The sequence below is a fragment of the Dreissena polymorpha genome, chromosome 13 (assembly GCF_020536995.1).
Source record: "Dreissena polymorpha isolate Duluth1 chromosome 13, UMN_Dpol_1.0, whole genome shotgun sequence".
In the NCBI taxonomy this organism is placed as follows: Eukaryota; Metazoa; Mollusca; class Bivalvia; order Myida; family Dreissenidae; genus Dreissena; species Dreissena polymorpha.
The window spans coordinates 48318006-48341101 of NC_068367.1; the positions used below are offsets into that span (position 1 = coordinate 48318006).

Below are 23096 nucleotides of genomic sequence, written 5' to 3' on the forward strand. Positions count from 1 at the left end.
GAGACTGACATTTTATGAGGAGTTACTCCACAAATCTGAACAGCTGCTCCTGATCTCCAATCTTTTGACACTTTACAGTGGAGCTTCTTCATATGTATCCAATCTTTTGACACTACAGTGGAGCTTCTTCATATGTCTCCAATCTTTTGACACTCTACAGTGGAGCTTCTTCATATGTCTCCAATCTTTTGACACTCTACAGTGGAGCTTCTTCATATGTCTCCAATCTTTTGACACTCTACAGTGCAGCTTCTTCATATGTCTCCAATCTTTTGACACTCTACAGTGCAGCTTCTTCATATGTCTCCCATCTTTTGACACTCTACAGTGGAGCTTCTTCATATCTGAGCCAATCCCTGAGAAAACAGGGCTGTCCATAAAGTATTATCCCAGATAAGCCTGTGAAGTCTGAAAAGGCTAATCAGGGCAGACAATTTTCACTTAGATTGGATTTTCTTTAAGTATTCCATACATACAGAAAGTGTCTTACCAGTTTAGCCTGTTCCATGTGCACGCTGGCTAATCTGGAACGATACTTTATGTACACGTGTTCCATGTGCATGCTGGCTAATCTGGAACGATACTTTATGTACACGTGTTCCATGTGCACGCTGGCTAATCTAGAACGATACTTTATGTACACGTGTTCCATGTGCACGCTGGCTTATCTGGAGCGACACTTTATGTACACGTGTTCCATGTGCACGCTGGCTAATCTGGAACGATACTTTATGTACACGTGTTCCATGTGCATGCTGGCTAATCTGGAACGATACTTTATGTACACATGTTCCATGTACATGCTGGCTAATCTAGAACGATACTTTATGTACACGTGTTCCATGTGCATGCTGGCTAATCTGGAACAATACTTTATGTACACGTGTTCCATGTCCACGCTGGCTAATCTGGAACAATACTTTATGTACACGTGTTCCATGTGCACGCTGGCTAATCTAGAACGATACTTTATGTACACGTGTTCCATGTGCACGCTGGCTAATCTGGAACGACACTTTATCTACACGTGTTCCATGTGCACACTGGCTAATCTGGAGCGACACTTTATGTACACGTGTTCCATGTGCATGCTGGCTAATCTGGAACGATACTTTATGTACACGTGTTCCAAGTGCACCCTGGCTAATCTGGAAATACACTTTACGTACGCGTGTTCCATGTGCATGCTGGCTAATCTGGAACGATACTTTATCTACACGTGTTCCAAGTGCACGCTGGCTAATCTGGAACGACACTTTACGTACGCATGTTCCATGTGCACGCTGGCTAATCTGGAACGAAACTTTATGTACATGTGTTCCATGTGCACGCTGGCTAATCTGGAACGACACTTTACGTACACGTGTTCCATGTGCACGCTGGCTAATCTGGAGCGATACTTTATGTACACGTGTTCCATGTGCACGCTGGCTAATCTGGAACGACACTTTACGTACACGTGTTCCATGTGCACGCTGGCTAATCTGGAGCGATACTTTATGTACAAGTGTTCCATGTGCAAGCTGGCTTATCTGGAACGACACTTTACATACACGTGTTCCATGTGCACTCTGGCTAATCTGGAACGACACTTTACGTACACGTGTTCCATGTGCACGCTGGCTAATCTGGAACGATACTTTATGTACACGTGTTCCATGTACATGCTGGCTAATCTGGAGCGATACTTTATGTACAAGTGTTCCATGTGCACGCTGGCTAATCTGGAACGAAACTTTATGTACATGTGTTCCATGTGCACGCTGGCTAATCTGGAACGACACTTTACGTACACGTGTTCCATGTGCACGCTGGCTAATCTGGAGCGATACTTTATGTACAAGTGTTCCATGTGCAAGCTGGCTTATCTGGAACGACACTTTACATACACGTGTTCCATGTGCACTCTGGCTAATCTGGAACGACACTTTACGTACACGTGTTCCATGTGCACGCTGGCTAATCTGGAACGATACTTTATGTACACGTGTTCCATGTGCACTCTGGCTAATCTGGAACGACACTTTACGTACACGTGTTCCATGTGCAAGCTGGCTAATCTGGAACGATACTTTATGTACACATGTTCCATGTGCACGCTGGCTAATCTGGAACGATACTTTACGTACACGTGTTCCATGTGCACTCTGGCTAATCTGGAACGATACTTTACGTACACGTGTTCCATGTGCACGCTGGCTAATCTGGAACGATACTTTATGTACACGTGTTCCATGTGCACGCTGGCTAATCTGGAACGATACTTTATGTACACGTGTTCCATGTGCATGCTGGCTAATCTGGAACGATACTTTATGTACACGTGTTCCATGTGCACGCTGGCTAATCTGGAACAATACTTTATGTACATGCATTAAGCCCACTTTTCCCAGAGTGCTGCTCATTTGTTTAATGCATGTTTGTGTGTCCAGGACATTGTTAAACTATTATAAACAAGATATTTGCCAAGCAATATGGTCCCCTACCGGTGAATCTCAACCATTTTCAGCAATATTTCTAGTTTATTTGTTTCCATAGCAACCAGAATTCTTGACGCAGGAACAAAATGAAATGACGTGCATGATCTCCATATTGCCATCTGTCCATATTTCAAGTTTCATTAAAAAATATGAAGAACTTTTTAAGTTATCGCAGGATCCAGAAAAGTGTGACAAACTGACTGACAGACAGAGCGCAAACCATAAGTTCCCTCTGGTTTCACCGGTAGGGGACAATAAGTGGAATAAACAACTGGTATGATGGAAGCATATTAATTTATCTGCACTTTATTTAACACTGTAGGCAGCAGAATTATATCACTCAATTTAAAAGCCGAAAAAGGAGAAATTATCAGAAAACCTGCAAACCTATGCAAATAACAGAATTAAAATTGACTTCACCCACTCATGAAAACTGGAAATGTTAATACCAGCTCATCCATCCCAGTAAAAATGTGCATACATCAAATTCATTAAACATAAAATATATACAAAATATCAAATACCTCTTCCAAATGAAACATGTGTGAGTGTTATATCCAGTAATAAATCTGCATTTTTTTATTAAAAAAATCATAAAGGTATTGAAACAACTTAATTGTAATAAAATAAAAAAGTTCCCTTTGCGTAAAACTAGAACACAAGAGAGTCACATTGCGGAAATTGAATATCATTTCCTAATTCAATCAATGACTTGTTAATTAAAGAGCTATTATTCGCAACCATGAGTATCAGTTAATCATCTGACAACCATTGGCTTATGTAACATTAGCGGTAATGAAATGTAAAACCTCAGTCAGTAAAACTACTGCATGCAATTTGAATGCTCAATTCATTAAAACATTTATTCTTCCATAAACATGCATTTTCTGTGATAACATTGTTATTTAAGAGCTAGGTGTATTGGTGTTCACATGATTTAACCAGGAGTAAAGAATATGAACCAAAATTGTAAAATGAATGTGTGCAGGTGTTGCATACAACTGCTATTTAGTATACAGCATATTTGTGTTTCCTCACTGTCTTTCTAAGGCTTTTTTCTTTAACAAAAAATTGTGTAATGATCGCTGAAAAACTGAAATGTTTGTTAAAAACAGACAAAATACTTATTTCAAATCCAAAAGTTGACCCCAATAAATCGCCGCCTGCTTTTGTTTGTACACAAACTATATTATTAATAATTACCGCAACATTTTTATTTGTTGACAGATTTCACTTTTTGTTTTTGTTATGTATTAGGGTCTACAAGAAAATGTTTCTGCAAAACTTTTTTAAAAATATTTTTGTTGAGCAGTGTTAACTACCGTAAAAAGTTGTGTATAAGGCGCACTTTTTTACCCCAAAATTTCATTTTAAAAACTTGATGCGCGTTATGCATAACTACAGCCACGCCAAGACCTTTTTTCCCTGTCAGTTACCCAGTTGCAGTAATTTGCATCATTCTGTTCCCCGGTGTTTTAACTGTAACTATGTTAATAATAGTGTTATATTTACGATATAAGATGGACAAACATTCTAACTTAGTTAACATAAATATTTTTTATCTTTTTCAGGTACGTACAGAGCATTGAAACCAAATAAATTTGAAGAAGAGAATGAAAAACAAGGAAGCCATTTTTATCTAAATGTTATTGTTTTCCCACAATATTATACCCTACTGTACTAGGGTTACGAAATTTATTTGGTGGCACTTGTCGATTTACAATAGTATGTCGGCAAGGTCTTTCCCGATATATTCATGATTATTTTTCTTGCTTTTCAAATGTGTTAATAAAATTGATGTTGTGTTTGTTTACACGTTTTCATACGTCTTGTCAAGATTGAGGATGTAATCATCAAGCAATTTGCGTCACCTGTCAAGTTTTGTGTAGCTGGGCTATTATCAAAACATGCGAACCGGCAAACGGCTTCACACCTACATTGTTTGTTTATCGCCGGTAATGTCGTAATGGTGTTGAGAAGTTTGAGTCGTTAAAGTCTCCTGTCAATTATAGACACTTGAAAAGAACGCATGATATCAGCAATGTAAATAAAACGCGCGGTTGTGAATTAGTCATGCATGAATAACCACGTGACAATACCAATCGATGTCAGTTTCTTAGTTATTACTTATCCATCCGTCAAAGGTACTCCTCCACGATAAAATTGTGGACAGTTACTTCAGAGACATATGATGAAAACCTTGATGGTATCCTTGTGGAAAGTGTGCATTTCATTCATAATTCATTTAAATCCAAACATTTATTTTTACGCATAATATGATTTTTTTTTAAACACATAAACTAGTTGTATCGTTATCGTCTTTAAAATAATTAATAATTGAAGCAATAAAACACGTAAGATCGGCAATGTAAATATAATGATTTTCAGTTAGCCTGCGGTACGGAATTTTTCCCCCGATTTTTTTGCTTCAAAAACTTTTTTTCACGATTTTTTAGCTTAAAAAAGTAGATGCGCGTTATACATAAATGCGCGTTATACACAACGTTTTACGGTACTGGTTGATGCTGTTTTAAATAAAAGGGTCGTAACACACCTTCAATAAGAGCCTTGCATGCAATGAAGCTAGATCAAGCTTGACCAAGCATTCTCACCTACAAACACTTACCAAATATGTCACGTCAAACACAGCTACTTAACTTACTATCGCTTGATTGGTCATTGTTGACTCGGGTACTACATACATGTACCCCGGGTACTCTTAATTAAGTATACTTACATCACAGTACCCTGTGTACCATAAATATACTTTAACGTACCTGGTCAATATTAGACTGTACCCGAGTTATATTCCCGCCCAAAATCAGATGTTGTAAAACGCACTACAGATTACAGTCAAAGGATATTGTTTATCTTAAACAAACTTCTCTTTAAAAAAACTGAATTAACATGCTTTTTTAGTATGAGTTTCGATAATAAAGAGGCCATTTAACAGAAAATTGACATAAATGTGAAAATAATGAATTAAAAAAAATAGCCTACAACGACCAATTTAGCGTTAAAATTCCTGGATACGTTTTAGTACCTGGGGTACATGTAAGTATACTCAATAGTACCCGGGGTACATGTAAGTAGTACCCAAGCCGACAATAACCAAATGAGCCTTACTATATGCACAAACTGAAAGGGACCCCAAAACTTAGCCGAGAGTAAAAGCTTTATGTTTTCTTTTTTAGGCAAAACAGGATTCAAGCATTGTCTGATTTACATGCATATAGACTTTTATTAACCCATTTATGCCTAGTGGACTCTCCCATCCTTCTAAATTGGATCAACTTATTTCCAAACTAAGGGATGTCTAGTATATTAATTTCTATATTTAGAATATTTCTTACAGAAATTTCCTTTAAGCAAACAGCGCAGACCCTGATGAGACGCGGCATCATGCGGCGTCTCATCTGGGTCTACGCTGTTTGCCAAGGCCCTTTTTCTAGATGCTAGGCATAAATGGGTTAAATTACCAAGAAACATATCAGATAACTGTTCAACAATTGAGTAATCTAATTGAATTTTCTTTTCATACTTTTAACTCATCAAAGGTTGATATGAAGTAGTTGCACTCATCAAACATACTATTTGTTAGTTAAACAAAAAATAAGTGAAACAGTAACTTCATGCAACAAAAAGTTTTGTGTTACTGAGAAAAGTAATCCTAGAAGTTTAATGCCCTGTTCTGGTACTTCTCAGGTTCTCATATGACAACCCAAACTCTGGACCTTTCTCAACCCCCAATCATAATTCACCATTCTCAAATAAATAGATCCTATTTGAAACATTTCCGATTATAAGAAAGAAAGAAAAATTGGCTTCATTTTGTTTTGGATTTCAATGGTAAAGCTTATGGTCAAAATATTTAATTTTATTGCTTAAATTTGAACTTAAGAAAAATTACCAAACTTTTGAGGAAAGCAGATGGTTATTTGTAACAAACATGACTTCAACCATCACACAAAGTTTACCCCTTTATGCCTAGCGTCTAGAAAAAAGGCCTTGGCAAACAGCGTAGACCCAGATGAGACGCTGCTGTTTGCTTAACCCATTTATGCCTAGTGGACTCTCCCATCCTTCTAAATTGTATCAATTTATTTCCAAAATTAGGGATGTCTAGTACATTTATTTCTATATTTAGAATATTTCTTACAGAAATTCCTTTAAGCAAACAGCGCAGACCCAGATGAGACGCCGCATTATGCGGCATCTCATCTATATTGCGGCGTCTCATCTGGGTTTACGCTGTTTGCCAAGGCCTTTTTTCGAGATGCTAGGCATATATGGGTTAAAGGAATTTCTGTAAGAAATATTCTAAATATAGAAATAAATATACTAGACATCCCTAATTTTGGAAATAAATTGATCCAATTTATAAGGATGGGAGAGTCCACTAGGCATAAATGGGTTTAAAGCTATGTAAAAGGGCAAATAACTCAGGATCTGTGGATAACTGTGGATGAACAGTGTTCTGATTATCTAACCTTCATGGTGCAGAAACATTTTAAGTTTTAATTATATGGCTTTAGAGATTTGTAATTGTAAGCTGCACAGACTAATTATAAGCATTAAATAAAGAATGACAAACTAACAGACTCTCAAACTTCATGACTGGGGGTATAATCAAAGCGCTATAGGCGCTGAAGGCCTGGGGCTAGGTTAAGTGTGACGTAAAATGTATTTACGATGTTTTGTCCGAATTTCTCCCTTTGTCCGAATTTATAAGGATTGACCCTAGCGGCTGAGTGCAGAAGCTCAGAGACTGTAAGACAATACAATATTTGTGTATATACTACAGTGTACATAGACGGTGGAGGACAACACGATACTGGTTGTGGGAATGATAACCTTTTGTTCAACTCTACAGATCTGGTAGAGGTTCGTCTACATAGGCGGTGAAGATATACAACAACAACAATATGGCCGCGAAAAACTGTTATTGTTGGCGTCAAATAAATCACTTTCAATAGCCTAAAATAGCTTTCTATTACATAATTAACAGATCAGAAAAACACTCATACTTCCTTTGTAATGTGTATACAAAAGAAAATCCACTTAAGCCCAAGTCTCACTTTTGCCGGTAGAGCCCCGGTCCATCCCGGTTTGCTAACGCCGTTCGACCGGCGAGGACCGGGATGATTCGTATAATTTTTTTAACGCAGTCACACTATTTCCCGGTGCCACCCCGGTTGAAGTCGGTCAACAGCCCGGCAGAGTCCCGGTCAACCCGGACTGGCTACGGTTTATCCCGGTTGTCGCCGGTAGTGCCCCGGTGAAAGCCGACAGCGTCCCGGCATAGCCCCAGTTGTTGGCGGTAGTGCCCAGGTTGAGCCCCGGTGAAAGCTGGCAGAGCCCCAGTATACCGTAACACCGCCGGCACTCACCGTGTCTATACCGGCATCAGACCCCGGCAGAGCTATGGCAACGCCCCGGTTTTACCCCGGTCATCGCTGGTAATGCCCCGGCGGTGCCCCATTGAATGCCGGTGGCGTTCGGGCAGAGCTCCTGTTTTCTTATATACCGTAGCTGTACCGGGACTCTAACGACATTCACCGGGGCTTTGCTGTAGCTCTGCCGGGGTCTGTATGGGCCCTGGTGGAGCTACGGTGCCGTCCCGGTGCCGTCCCGGTTGTTCCCGGTGCCGCGCCGGTTGTTGCTGGTCCTTCCCGGTGACTCCCGGTTCATCCCGGAGGTATTAAACATTTTAATACTTTCCTGGTGGAGCCCCGGTTTTCCCCGGTTCATCCCAGTCGACCCCGATGGAGGCCCAGTTCATCCCGGTAGAGCCCAGGTTCATCCCGGTAGATCCCGGATCACGCAAAGGGGCTCCGCCGGCATCATAGTGAGACTGGGCCTTTACCCTGGTAAAGAACGGTGTACAGATTGTGTACGTTGTCACACGTAGAACTTTTTGCGCTCGATTTGCCCGCTTGATCTGCGCAGTGAAATATCATATCCGGTAACAAACAAACAAAAAATCTGACAAGCTTTCATTTATTTAAAACTGCACCCGTAGCCGAGCGTGGCACCCGTTATGCGGTGCTCTTGTTTTATTAAATACAACTTGTTTCATGTAATAAAATGCTTTAAATTTTATAGATCTATATTTCAAATGATTAATGTATTATAATACTATTCTTAAAGACCTGTCAACATGCATATCAGTTAAGAAGATGTCAGTCAGTTTTCCATCTGACAAAGTCTAACTATGAGCACAGTAATAGTCAACTTTTAACAATATACAACTTGAACCTTGCAATAAAATACTGGACAATGAACTACATTCGATTCGATAATTTACCCCCTAATTTAATTTATGGGAAGAAGTCAAGAAATTAGCATTTGATGCATCGTAATTCGAAAACAAAAAGAAGTTTGTTTTGTTTTCTCTTTACCTATTTATGGCTAGCGTCTAGAAAAAGACCTTGGCAAACAGTGTAGACCCAGATGAGACGCCGCATGATGTGGCATCTCATCAGGGTCTGCGCTGTTTGCTTAAAGGAATTTCTGTAAGAAATATTCTAATTATAGAAATAAATATACTGCACATCCCTAATTTTGGAAATAAATTGATCCAATTTAGAACGATGGGAGAGTCCACTAGGCATAAATGGGTTATTAACATTCGCAGCTTCCACAAGATTAAATGTCAATCATATTTACTATAATAAAGAGTTGTGATCCATTTACTACACACCTTGCTGTTGTTGCCTTCCATAACATGATTTTAAAGGGAGCGCCTTTGATACTCCTGGAATTGTATAATGCTTTGAACACAAACATGTAACAGGAATAGTCTTACGATGATTGTAACAGAACAGTTGACTGGAAAGTATTTGTGTCTTGTTTTGAGAAAATTGGGCGTAATGCATGTGCGTAAAGTTTCGTCCCAGATCAGCCTGTGCAGTCCGCACAGGCTGATCAGGGATGAAACTTTCCGCTTTTATGGTATTTTTCGTTTAAAGGAAGTTTCTTTGTACCGAAAATCTTGTTTAGGCGGAAAATGTCGTCCCTGATTAGCCCGTGCGGACTGCACAGGCTAAGCTGGGATGACACTTTACGCGCATGCATTATGCCCAGTTTTCTCATAACGCGACTCATTTCTTAGCCAGGTTTAATAGGACAGCCAGCCAGACGTCACATTTTCAGAAAAAGAGTGTTACCTGTCAGTGGACTAATGATGTAGTAAGGATAAGAAAAATAAAGGAGTACCAAGAGCAATTTTCTTTTCATTAAGACTAAATGTGAACTCAATCCAACTCAATCCACCCTGTAATTCTTTTTATAACAGTTGTATTTATCAGCTATAATGCTATCGTGGGACACCCAGACAATAATTATTTACTGTGCCACCAAATATCAGTCTGTGGATCCCCTTATTGTTGTGTTGAGATTCCAGATATGTATTTTCCATTGCTAAGAAGTATATCACAATAAAGACATTCATTCAATCTGAGCATGAATATAGAACCATTATAGCCCAAATATATTGCAAATATCTGAAAACTGCCATGATACACTGGGTCCAGGGTCGTAGCTTGGGTTTAAATCCAAGCATCATATGGGTTTCATCTGAAGTCCAGAAGTCCAGCCACATATACAGGGGATTGTAAGTGAAATCTTTACCTCTGAATCAAGTAGGGCAATATGTGCATTTAGAACTGGTTAAAGTCACAATATTAGTGCTGCAACAATATACCGGTATATCGGTATATATCGCAATACGCAATCCGCATATTGTATTGCGATACAATTTTCGTCATACCGGTACGAAAATTTTACAAACATGCATCTACATTTCGTTCAGAAAAGCCATCCAAAAATAATGATATCAAGGTAAACACAACAAAGCGGTATTTTGTAAAAATAAATTGTTACGTAAAAATGGCATTCTAAAAAGTATATTATACAGAGTAGCGTTGTTACATGGGAGCATTAATTATATGCTTTTAAACGAATTATTGTTGAATTAATGACGCACAACTAAATGTTTCGTTCGATTCTGAAATGAGCATTATTAAATTTGTTATCCGAATTTCGGAAACACGCTTCCGAAATGTAATGCTAACGCGACAATAAAAAAAGTGCTTTATTCTTTTTCTCAATAAAAAGCGCGCAAAATTATACAGACATGTAGAACGTCGCGTGCAAAGTGTGGGTGTATTTGTGTTGTATAAAACGGGCACATCACGTCAGGCGATTTACGCGTGTTCAGTGGGAAAAAAACGCCCGATTGGAAGTTATTTCATCACATCTTTAAATAGTAACAAATGCCAAAATGTATTAGATATTTAAGAAAATTGGTGAATGTTTGTGTTTTGTGTTATTCTTGAGCATATTCTAGTTAACATTTACCAGAATTTAAAACTGGAATATACGGGATTATCGGGTAATTGGCGAGTTATAATTCTGGTACAAGTAAGCAATATATTGCGATATATTGCAATACGGGTTTTTGAACTGACAATATATCGCAATACGCTTTTTGGCGTATTGTTGCAGCACTACACAATATAGTAAAAGATTTCCTTCACAAATTCAATGTGAAAGCAATAACTTCAACAAAAAATAAAGTCAAACTTTTGCGCATAGAGACCCCCATAACCATACCTTTTCTTAAAGAGCATTCCAAGCCCAATTGATTTAAAGAATAAAAAAGATAGGTCATGCGACATGTAAGAAAGAACTCGCCACGAATCAAAAGTCACTGTTTTACGGCCATCTATTTACCGGCTTCTATCCAGTTCATGAGGGTTTCCCGCCATCTGTCAAAGTCTTATGTAGTCTCCAATCTTCAGATAAAAGAGTGAATTTCTAGTAAACAACAATGTTTTCCCTGCCACATGCACACAGAAATATACTAAAATAAAGTCATGGCAAGTGACCCTACAGAGAACCGTGTCTTCAAATAAATGATGTTCATGTTTTTAGAGAGTATAGCATTGCACTCCAAAAAGATTTAGTATATTGTAACCTCAATCAGGTTACACATGATAAGTGTGTGTTTGAGAACTGACCGCAGTGATGTGACTTAAATTCATGAAAATGGCAAAAAACGCAAACAAACAAAAATATTTAGGCATACTTCTAAGAATCTACAAAATGAAGCTATGGTGGACAATTTGCATACTGTACATTACAGGAAACCAACAAACACATGTTAAAGGGATCTTTTCACGCTTTGGTAAATTGACAAAATTGAAAAAAGTTGTTTCAGATTCGCAAATTTTCGTTTTAGTTATGATATTTGTGAGGAAACAGTAATACTGAACATTTACCATGGTCTAATATAGCCATTATATGCATCTTTTGACGATTTTAAAACCTAAAAATTATAAAGCGTTGCAACGCGAAACGATTGAATAATTTGGAGAGTTCTGTTTTTGTCGTTAAATTTTGTGAAACTACAAAGATTGCTTATATAATGTATAAAATACGTCAAGTATGTGTACTCGGCGGAATAGCTCAGTAGGCTTAGGCGTTTTTACTTCAGGACTCTGGCAGGACTCCAGGGGTCAGTGGTTCGAAACCTGGTCCGGGCAATGTTCTTTTCCTTTTTTTAATTTTATTCTTGATTTTTTACTGGAGCTTTTACGATCCAATGTTTACATTTATCGATATAAAGCATTTAATGAATAAGTTAAAAAATGCCAAAATCTGTGAAAAGGCCCCTTTAAAGAGTATATACATATCTGATGGTAATTTGTAACTTATATATCTGCATATAACAATGCATTATCTTTTTTTAATATTCGTGACATTCCACTTTGAAACACAAACATCTGCATGGTAAAACTCATTACAACAACTACGCCACAATTCCATTGATGTATAATTACTAAAAAAACTATAAAAACTTTATTTTCTGACCTCATTTAATACAATAACAAGTGTACATTAAATGCGCCTTCCTACTAATGAAAAATATTCCATTGTACCCTCATCCTTTTCTTTGCATCTGTGCCTGCATGACCAGTTGGGTATATTATTAAATCAACAAACATTAATTTGCCCATCATTTTATAAAAATTAACATATGCAAATATTTATTAAAATACTTAATGTTTCCATCTTTTTAAGAAAACGAAATTTATCTTAAATCTATGCTAATTTGAGTTAAAAAAATTAAGACTACAAAAAAACGCCCCCCAAGACCCTTATGCATTTTTGACAGTTTTATCAGAAAAGTTATGCCCCTGGCTTTTCATATAAGTTTTCTATCCCAGTGATAAAAATCAATCTAAAAAACTCCAGCAGCACTTATTGATTGGGACGCTATTGCACAACTCAGCGTTTTGTTAAACAGATGCTAGAAAAGCACGCAGCAATATAGGAACCAGTCCAAGTCAACAATACTGCAGAATTTTCGTAAAGAAAGTATTTTTTACCTCCATTGCTGTCATTTTGCTTATAGTTTGCCTACTTACTTATTTTTCATATTTGTTGTTACACAAATGACACAACATCTGCATATAAAAGATTTATCCTACATGTCTCAGGTCATGATGTCATGATGAATATTATATGTGATTTGAACATCTCTTTTTGAATTATGACTTATTTGAACCTTTTGATGACGTTTCAACTCCATTTAATTGTACAATATAGTATGTGTACTAATTTTGGAGTTTAATTGACAATCTGCTTGATCAAAGTATGTTTTCACATCAATATCAATACCTCTTGATTGCACAAGTTTGTTTCTTTCATTCAATGATAAAATAGTGCACTAATCAATTTGTGAAAGTGGGTTTCAAAATCTGTAAAAAAAAAATATATTCTTTGTTAAGCGTTTAAAATAGAATTTTGAAAACATGTAAATATTAAACTTGTAGGTGGAGAGCAATATTGGAGTTATAGTGATATTATGGGCATCTAACAATATATGCTTTGTTTATAGGTGTCTATGGCAACCGTTGTTTATTTTTTGTGTTTTCACTTCATCATACACTTATATTTGTTAATGCAGCATCAACATACTATACATACTATCCAGGAAAGAGAAAAATAATGCATTTGAATATAAAGCGTATTTTCGTTTTGACAATGATGACAGAAATGATTCGATGTACGATGTGAATCTAAATTTAGTTTTAGTGCAGATTCGTTCATACGACACAAAGACACAATTTTGTTTAATGGATCATTTCGGTTGAGGACTGGGTGAGTCATGTAAAATATCGAATATAATATATATTTTTATAAACAACTGGAAGCAAGATGAGTTGCAGATAATTGGTCAGTTACCACATTTTAACTAACTCTTTTGACCTGTTAATTCTTTTCAGCTCAATTCAACAGTGAAAAATGCCGAAAATATAACTTAAATATATTATGTCTGTTGGTGTCTTTGTCCATCTGTTGTCTGTCTGTCCCACAACTTTCGCGGCAGTAAATCCCCCATACATGGAATGATTTAGAAATAACTACATGTAACAGTGTAGCGCAAACAATAGTTACTGAATGAAATTGAACTTTCTAAGGGACTACAAATGCGTGCAAATATGTATCTAAGCGGGAAAGGGTTAAAGGTCAAGGTCACAATGGACACCTGGAGGTTGTGCATATTGCTCATATGGCTATAGTAAGATACATGTGTTTGTTCGATCTGTGACTTCGTGGTACTTTATTTTCACAATTTTAGAAAGTTCACAACTCATCTTTTCACAATTTTGAACAGTATGCGACTTTCACAACATGTGGGGGGGGGGGGGGGGGGCCAACGCTGCTTCACAAAAACAGGCAAAAAAAATTGTCAATAATCATGATAACAATTTTGTTTGCGTCACAGTGGACACTGTTTCCAAAAATTTCTTATGGATATTTAGATAGTACATGTTAATGTTTAAACAGCATTGACAGCTAAATAGTGGTTATATTTTGTTTTACGTCAATAAAGGCATAAACAACTTGCATGTCTGTGTTCATTTCTTCTAATTAACCCATTTTAGCCTAGCCTCTAGAAAGAAGGCCTTAATTGGCAAGCAGCGTAGACCCAGATGAGACGCCGCATGATGCGGCGTCTCATCAGGGTCTGCATTGTTTGCTTAAAGGAATTTCTGTAAGAAATATTCTAAATATAAAAATAAATATATACTAGACATCCCTATTAAATATTGGTAATAAATTGATCCAATTTAGAAGGATGGGAGAGTCCACGTGGCATAAATGGGTTAAAGTGGTTTGAGACACTTAGTTCAATACCATAAGTGCATGTAGATACTTGGATACTTGTTAAATTCAAGTTAGACATTTTTACTTAGTTATGATTGCAGTTTGTCTATATGACTCAGAGCTTTAAAAGCTGAAACTACATCCACGAAGTCAGTATCAGAGGAGAACTGCGATTCAGAAACAAGCAGCAGCGACTGAGTACCCACTTATCCTCAAGAAAGTCATCAACAAAAGCACAAGAGAGCAAACTTGCAAAGCCAACCAGACCCGACTCTACTTCAAGATGTTGCATGACCAAACATTGGCAAAGAAAAATGATGAGACAAAGACACTGGGCTTCAAACAGGTGAATAACTTTGTGATGATGCTACTGTGCACCAACAGTAGTGGCAATCACCAGACCTTGCTCATCTGCAAGTTCACCAAGCTGAGATGATTTCACAATGTAAACACTGACATGCTGCAGTCCTCATCAATATTTGAGGAGTGGTTCCATGGCCTCTTCGTTTCTGCCGTCCACCAAATAACCTGCAACAGCAGCAGCTCCCTACAAACAGGTTTTTTTATATCTGATTTTGGGGAAAGGGCCTTGCCTTTTTTGAGGGGAAAAAAATCACGCGAAATGCCAGATTTTGAAGAAAATAAGAAAAGGCTTAAATAATAAATTTAACATATTTTACTGTTTTTAAAACAAATTCATGGCACGGATAATTTAATTATGCAATGTTTTTCTATTTTCTACACTGGATCAGGTTAACTTATATAATTAAAGGTTTAAAAAAAATATAAAAAAATTAATATATCATTGTTTTGAGGAAAATCTCTGTAAGAGGGGAAAAATTCGTCTAGGGGAAAGGGCCTAAATTCAGCGGGTCTCAAAACAACCTCCTACAAAGGTGCTCCTGCTTCTGGACAACTATGGAGTCAACTTGAAGACAAGAAGACAATTCTCAGATCCAGCAAATGGAGTCTATATACATGCTTGCCAATGCCTGGGAAGAGGTGTCCTGATAAAGTATCCTAGACTGTAGGCAGAAAGCCATAGGTGTACGTCGTGGCCAACATCGATTAGGACTTCACTGCTGGGGTATGCAGTGGCCAACAGAGATAAGGACCTCACTGCTGGGGTACACCACAGCCAACAGCAATAAAAACTTCACGCAGCTGTGGTACACCACAGCCCACAGCTTTAAAACTTCACTGCTGGGGTACACCACAGCCAACAGCGTTAAAAACTTCACTGCTGGGGTACACCGCAGCCAACAGCGATTAAAACTTCACTGCCGCGGTACACCACAGCCACAGCGTTAAAAGCTTCACTGCTGTGGTACACCACAGCCCACAGCATTAAAACATCACTGCTGGGGTACACCACAGCCCACAGCGATAAAAACTTCCCTGCTGGGGTACACCACAGCCAACAGCGTTTAAAACTTTACTGCTTGGGTACGCTGTGGCCCACAACGATCAGGACTTCACTGCTGTGGTACACCACAGCCCACAGCGCTAAAACTTCACTGCTGGGGTACACCGCAGCCAACAGCGATTAAAACTTCACTGCTGGGATACACCACAGCCAACAGCGATAAAAACTTCACTGCTGGGGTACGCTGTGGCCCACAGCGATAAGGACTTCACTGCTGGGGTACACCACAGCCACCAGCGATAAAAACTTCACTGCTGGGGTACACCACAGCCAACAGTGTTTAAAACTTCACTGCTGGGGTATGCTGTGGCCCACAGCGATAAGGACTTCACTGCTGGGGTACACCACAGCCAACAGCGTTAAAAACTTCACTGCTGGGGACACCATGGCCAACAGCGTTAAAAACTTCACTGCTGGGGTACACCACACCCAACAGCATTAAAAACTTCACTGCTGGGGTACAACGCAGCCAACAGCGATAAAAACTTCACTGCTGGAGTACACAGCAGCGAACAGCGTTAAAAACTTCACTGCTGGGGTACACCGCAGCCAACAGTGATAAAAACTTCAATGCTGGGGTACACCACAGCCAACAGCGTTTAAAACTTTACTGCTTGGGTACGCTGTGGCCCACAACGATAAGGACTTCACTGCTGGTGTTAGCCAAGCAGAGAAATTTAGTGCCATCTGTAATAATTGATGGGTTAAGAGGCAATAAGGATTGCGTGTCCACACCATACATGACTTACGTGGAGATGATGATTCAAATGCGATACTGACATGCAAGGAGATTAAGGAGAGCACCCAGGAATATGACAAGCAAGAAATGGACCCGCAACATGCCATGTCTTCAGTAATGTCAGTTCTAGACATCATTAAATCGAACACATTTTTCTATTTTTTTAGCTTACTTATGACACGTATTTGTTTGTATATTTGTTTGTTTGCTTGAATTTTTCAAGTGAAATATTTTTTTTTAAATGTATAAAATTAGATACCACAAAAATTCTCTAAAGAAAACAATTTTAAATGTTGTAAACCTTTAGCGTTTTCTGACAAGTGTCCAGGACAAAGATATTCCGATATGTTAGAAAATTATCAAGCAAACTTCATTTGTCCGTCTGAAAAATCTGAAGGCCACAAATATGAACAGTACTTGGTGTCTTTTCGGGAGATCTAAAGAACACTCCCCAGTGGATATAATTGAACCCATGACCTCCTGATTGCTAAGTGGACACCATATCCACTACACCACGGGGATCTTTCACTGCAAAACAAGGGAACAAAACCAATATATCAAATCCCTTAACTGATAAAAAATTGAAATTCTCTGCCAGAAAAGCATCCTTGGACACTCTCAGCATATTTCATCAAAAACTGTGATAAACACTGTGAGGATCAACAACTGCACATTGTTTGCATATTTTTACATATCTTATAATGTCAAACCAATATCCTTTATGCAAGACAAAAGCTGAACTGGTCAGAAATGAAAATGCAACACATACAAATTGTACAACCAGTCTCTGACACAAACCTGGACCACTCTTGGATGTGTTTGTACACTCCCAACTTTATTTGCGGTCATATGTCTTGTGAAAAGGTGACCTCCCGATTGCTAGGCTGACACCAATTCTATTATGTCATGGCAACCTAGATACTGTCATCTATGAGTCCTTATAGCAGTGCTAATGTTTTGTCCTGACTTATACACACAATAGGTCACTAGCCTGAAAGAACTTTGGGATGATGACCTCAGTTTCTCTACTGTTCTGATAATATTCCTTTGATTTACTTCTGAAATATTAATAGGAACTAATCTTGTTTGATGAAAAACACTCTGGCCACTGAAGCTAAACATAAGAGTATTTTGCACATTATGTGTATTCCTTAACCCTTTGCATGCTGGGAAATTTGTCGTCTGCTTAAATGTCGTCTGCTGAATTTCTTAAATTAGCATTTTTTTCGATTTTTTTCCAAAGAATACTATCAGAATAGCAAACAGTTTGGATCCTGATGAGATGCTACGTTCTGTTGCGTCTCATCTGGATCCAAACTGTTTGCAAAAGCTTTTAAAAATCGGTTCCAGCGCTATAAGGGTTAACTCAATCCCTCATGTTCTGTGGCCCATTAGTTCTCTCAGGCTGGGGAATGGCACACAAACTGAGAATTTTAGTGACAAATGGAAGCACATCAATTGATGCCAGTGACTTGCACTTCATCATGTGAAATTGCATTAATTTTGTCCTGAGCAAAAGTAACTGGTTTCACAGCATAACTTTCCTTGAAAAATTGTGGTTCTACTGTGGAAACAGAGTCAATATTATATCAATTAGATTAAGGCTCTGGAAACAATAAGCCTAAAATAAAAAGGTTTAAACTAATCACTTTTGCCATTGTGTGAAAACTGTAACATCTCTGAAACATCGGTAAGGAAGGTTGTGACAACATTGCAGAACATTTATAAGTTTTTAAAGATATGTTCACCAATAGCTGTTAATCATAGAACTGACTTCCTTGAATGTTCACGATTGACTTCATGACAATTCCAAATGTCAATAACTGCCCCCACTGACCACTGGTCAACAGAACATAATTGGAGACTGCTGCCCACTGGTCAGGACAACAGATGACTGGACATCTCTATGACTAAGTGGATGACTAACCGATAAGTCAATGGCTACTTGAAACTAGCCTGCTAAAGAGGTCACCAATTTATAATATATTGCTTCCAGTGGTTTATATAGTCAAAGTAAACCGTATTGTAAACTTAATTATTACAATAGCTGGTGTAAAATAAAGCCCCATTCCATACATTATGTCAAAGCGCTGAAGGCACTGAAGTTGATCGCTGTTGTTGTCCTTGATTAGCATGTGCGCATTGCACAGGCTAATCAGTGTGCACAGGCTAATCTTATTTGACATGCATTAAGCCCCGTTTTCCCTGAAAGCAGCCAATATGTACAGATTTCAATGATTATCTCTAGACTGGCCAATGTCGTCTTACAAGCTGGTATATACACTCACTGCTAGAGCAGAATCATTTGTCAGCTGCTGCAGACAGGCAGCGGTAATCGTCCCTAGCAGAGTGAGTTGCGGTTCTTACCGTACTTAAGGCTCCCAAGCACATACTGATTTGCAAAATATGCTCAGATCTGTAAATTTAGTCGGCCGCTAACCGACCAACTAAAAACATGGGCTGTTTGTGAAACATGCATGCCCCCCCAAAATGGGCTGTCAGTTGTAGTGGCAGCCATTGTGTGAATATGTTACAGTATACATTGGCAATTTAAAGGAAGAATTGCTCGTGTGACTCATGGAGTTGCTATTGTTCACATTAACTTTCCTGATCCTAACCCTACACATTCGTGAGTTATCATCTGGAAACCATTTTACTGTTCCAAGTCACTGTGACCTTGACCTTTGACCTAGAGTACTGAAAATCACTAGGGGTCATCTGTCAGTCATGACCAATGTCCCTATGAACTTTCCTGATGCCTAAGCGTTCTTGAGTTATCATCCGGAAACCATTTTACTGCTTCAGGTCACTGTGACCTTGAACTTTGACCTAGAGACCTGAAAATTAACAGGGGTCATCTGCCGGTCATGACCAATGCCCCTATGAACTTTCCTGATGCCTAAGCATTCTTGACTTATCATCTGGAAACCAGTTTACTGCTTCAGGTCACTGTGACCTTGAACTTTGACCTGGAGTCCTGAAAATCGATAGGGTTCATCTGACGGTCATGACCAATGTCCCTATGAACTTTCATGATCCTAACCATAAACATTTGTGAGTTATCATCCGAAAAACCATTTTACTGTTTCAAGTCACTGTGACCTTTGACCTAGAGTACTGAAAATCAATAGGGGTCATCTGTCAGCCATGACCAATGTCTCTATGAACTTTCCTGATCCCGGGCTTAAGCGTTCTTGAGTAATCATCCGGAAACCATTTTATTGTTTCGAGTCACTTTGACCTTGAACTTTGACCCATCGACCTGAAAATCAATAGGGGTCTTCTGCCAGTCATGATAAATGTACCTATGAAATTTCCTGATCCCAGACCTAAGCGTTCTTGAGTTATCATCCGGAAACCAATTGGTGGAAAGACCGACCGACATGTGCAAAACAAAATACCTTCTTCGAAGGGGGGCATAACAAGTGTGAATACTCTGGAGTAATTTAAACGGTACTATATTTCCAGAATATAATTGTTCATAGAATATGTGCATGAAACTTGCTATGTTCTGTCTTTTCAACTGTTATTGTCAGTAGCATAAACCCTGAGAGGTTCCTTTAGTCCTTTGAGACTTCCAATTTGAATATGTCTCACTTTACGTTCAACTCTCATTTATTAGAATACTGTACTATTTAGGTAGATTTCTATATAAAAAATGCTTTTGGTTTAATCATTAGGATTAAAGTAATGTTTAACTTGCGTTCCACATCACGATAATTATTAAATAAACATTTTAATGACAATACATACGCGGTATATACAGGCACGTGTTTTTTCGCTGGAACCCAATTCAATTTTGCATGCACACAGCACATAATATTCGAATGCTTTGACGTCATAGTGTCGTGTGTGTTTTTCAAAATTTATTGACAGGCCCGACTGCGTCCTGAAGACTACATGTGTGATGTAGGCACAGACCTCAAATATGTCGGAGGAGAGCAATATAACGCGATTAATAATTTGACATAATCCATGTGATCTCCCTTGTTGCGCATTTTCAGTATTGATAATAGCAGTGGAATAATAACAATTTTCATAGATCCAAAAGATTAATAGTACGTCTTATGCAAATGTTTAAAATATCGTTTCTTTTATGGAAAATTATCGATCGAAAGCGGTTAAATTATGTCAGTCATCATCGACAACTTGTAAAACACGTGAATGAATGGTTAAAATAAGTCCATCCTATCATCAGCATGAGTAGCTAAAGAAACTTCAGAGTACAGTTTATATAGTATTGACAGACCAGTATAAAGTCGCGCCAGTCAAAAATCATAAAAAGCGACATTTAAAGTTATGGTAGCCAAAACTACAGCATGAGTAGTTTAGTGGCCATGAATTCACTTTTGCTCCGAAAGGTCTCGGTTTCAAATCCTGGTCATTGCAAACTATTTGCCCACATCTTTTCGATTGCTAATTTATTACATTATATTTCAGTTATTATTTACAAAATATACCGTAGTTTAGTTAGAAAATCTAGTTTTTTTTAAACAAAAATCTATTATCAAGTACATAAGCATCACATTTACAGTAAACTTTCGTTAAAATAAGGGTCACTGGGCTTAATCGTATGCAATCGCTTTTTGTGTTTGAGAATATAACTTTGGACAAAAAAAAAGAAAATCGAAAATTCGTCGATTTCGGATCTGTATTGTGTACAACTTATGAACACCGCTCAGGTGCTTATTTAGAGTGTTTCATATAACATACAGAAACTGCTCACACAATTACATAGCTCTTCTTTCCGCAAATGACTTACAAGATTAAATTTAGAAACCATGTCGTTCTTTTGAAAAAAAATTCTCTGCTTGTTCTGTATTTTTCATTGAATGCTGTAATTTTGTAAGACGCACTTTAAATTGAAACTTTTCAATGATTGCAAAAACGGTATTGGCCAATTAATAACATGTAGACGTCTATAGGATTAAAATTTGATTCACCTGAAAAAGGAGCTAACATTCTTCACAAAGGTCTTTATTCTGTCATCTTTCATTTGTTGGTATGCTGGCTGTGCGAGAGTCACATGATGTAAAGTAATTGTCAGTGTTTTTTTAACGATTTTATATTTCATAATGCCCTCAGGCATTATTTGTAGTTATTAGAATAACATTTTTTGACAAATGGAAGAAATTTGTAACTTTATTAAATTGCCAAACTCAAAGCATATGATCGTCAAACGAATATTTGTCTACGTAGCCTAATTGCTGGAACAATTAGTTGTGAGCGTTAGCTCACAACTAATGTAGAGGCAATTTTGCAAGTCATTCTGCTGTTAGCTACGCTAGGAACGATTACTGCAAGTCAGTCTGCTGTTAGCTACGCTAGGAACGGTAACCACTGTCTGTCTGCACTACCTGCAGTAAAATTATGCAGACGACGAATGCTTGGAGCGTCTGCTCTAACCACTGCATCTGCCTGTTTATACTTCATCACTGGTACACTGCATTGTGTGTATGTAATCAGTAGAGTTTAACAGCTTGTAAGACGACATTGGCCAGTCTAGTGTTTATCATTGAAATCTGTACATATTGGCTGCTTTCAGGGAAAACGGGGCTTAATGCATGTCAAATAAAATCCGCCTGTGCGCACTGATTAGTCTGTGCAATGCGCACAGGCTAAACAAGGACGACACTTTCTGATTGTATGGTGCTTTTCGTTTAAAGAGAGTCACTGGTACTGGGATGACAAATAATGCATATGCATTAAGCCATGTTTTTCCAAAATGAAGCTTAAATTATCATTTTATTAATGATTTGAAAAAAAAAAACACACATCTCGACGTGTGCTTTAAGACACACTCTTTATAAATTTGAATGGGTTGTGTTCATTTCAAACTTGCGATATAAAAAAACTATAACATAATTTTGAAAACTGAGTTGCGTCTAAGATTATACAACAGCGAACAACTTCAGTGCCTTCAGCGCTTTGATTACACATATTTTGAATGCTTCATTGGTTGGTTCTATGAGTGACACATATTATACAAGATAAGTATTGATGCAAAGCATCAAAGGGCGTCGGGAATTTCAGTGTAAAAGGCACTCAATGAAGTTACATGGAACGATTTTTTTTCTACTGTAAATATTAATATATTGGTCGATTATTTTAAACAAAATAGAAAAAGATACTGGTAAAACCATTATCTATGATTTTGTGTTATAACCCCCAAATAACCATTATCTATGCTGTTGTGTGATATATTCCTCAAATAACCATTATCTATGATTTTGTGTTGTAACCCCCAAATATTTCATAGTTCATTTTATTT

The 23096-nt window shown here is 37.9% G+C and overlaps 1 protein-coding gene across 1 annotated transcript in view; it reads right to left on the minus strand.

Annotated features, from left to right (window-relative positions):
- The window catches only part of LOC127854804 (ras-associated and pleckstrin homology domains-containing protein 1-like), a 143949-nt gene extending 123302 nt beyond the window's left edge, over positions 1-20647 (minus strand). The window contains exon 1 of the mRNA XM_052389851.1: positions 20579-20647. The gene's annotated coding sequence lies outside the window, so the exon portion shown is untranslated. The remainder of the gene's footprint in view (positions 1-20578) is intronic.
- Between the last annotated feature and the right edge of the window lie 2449 nt (positions 20648-23096).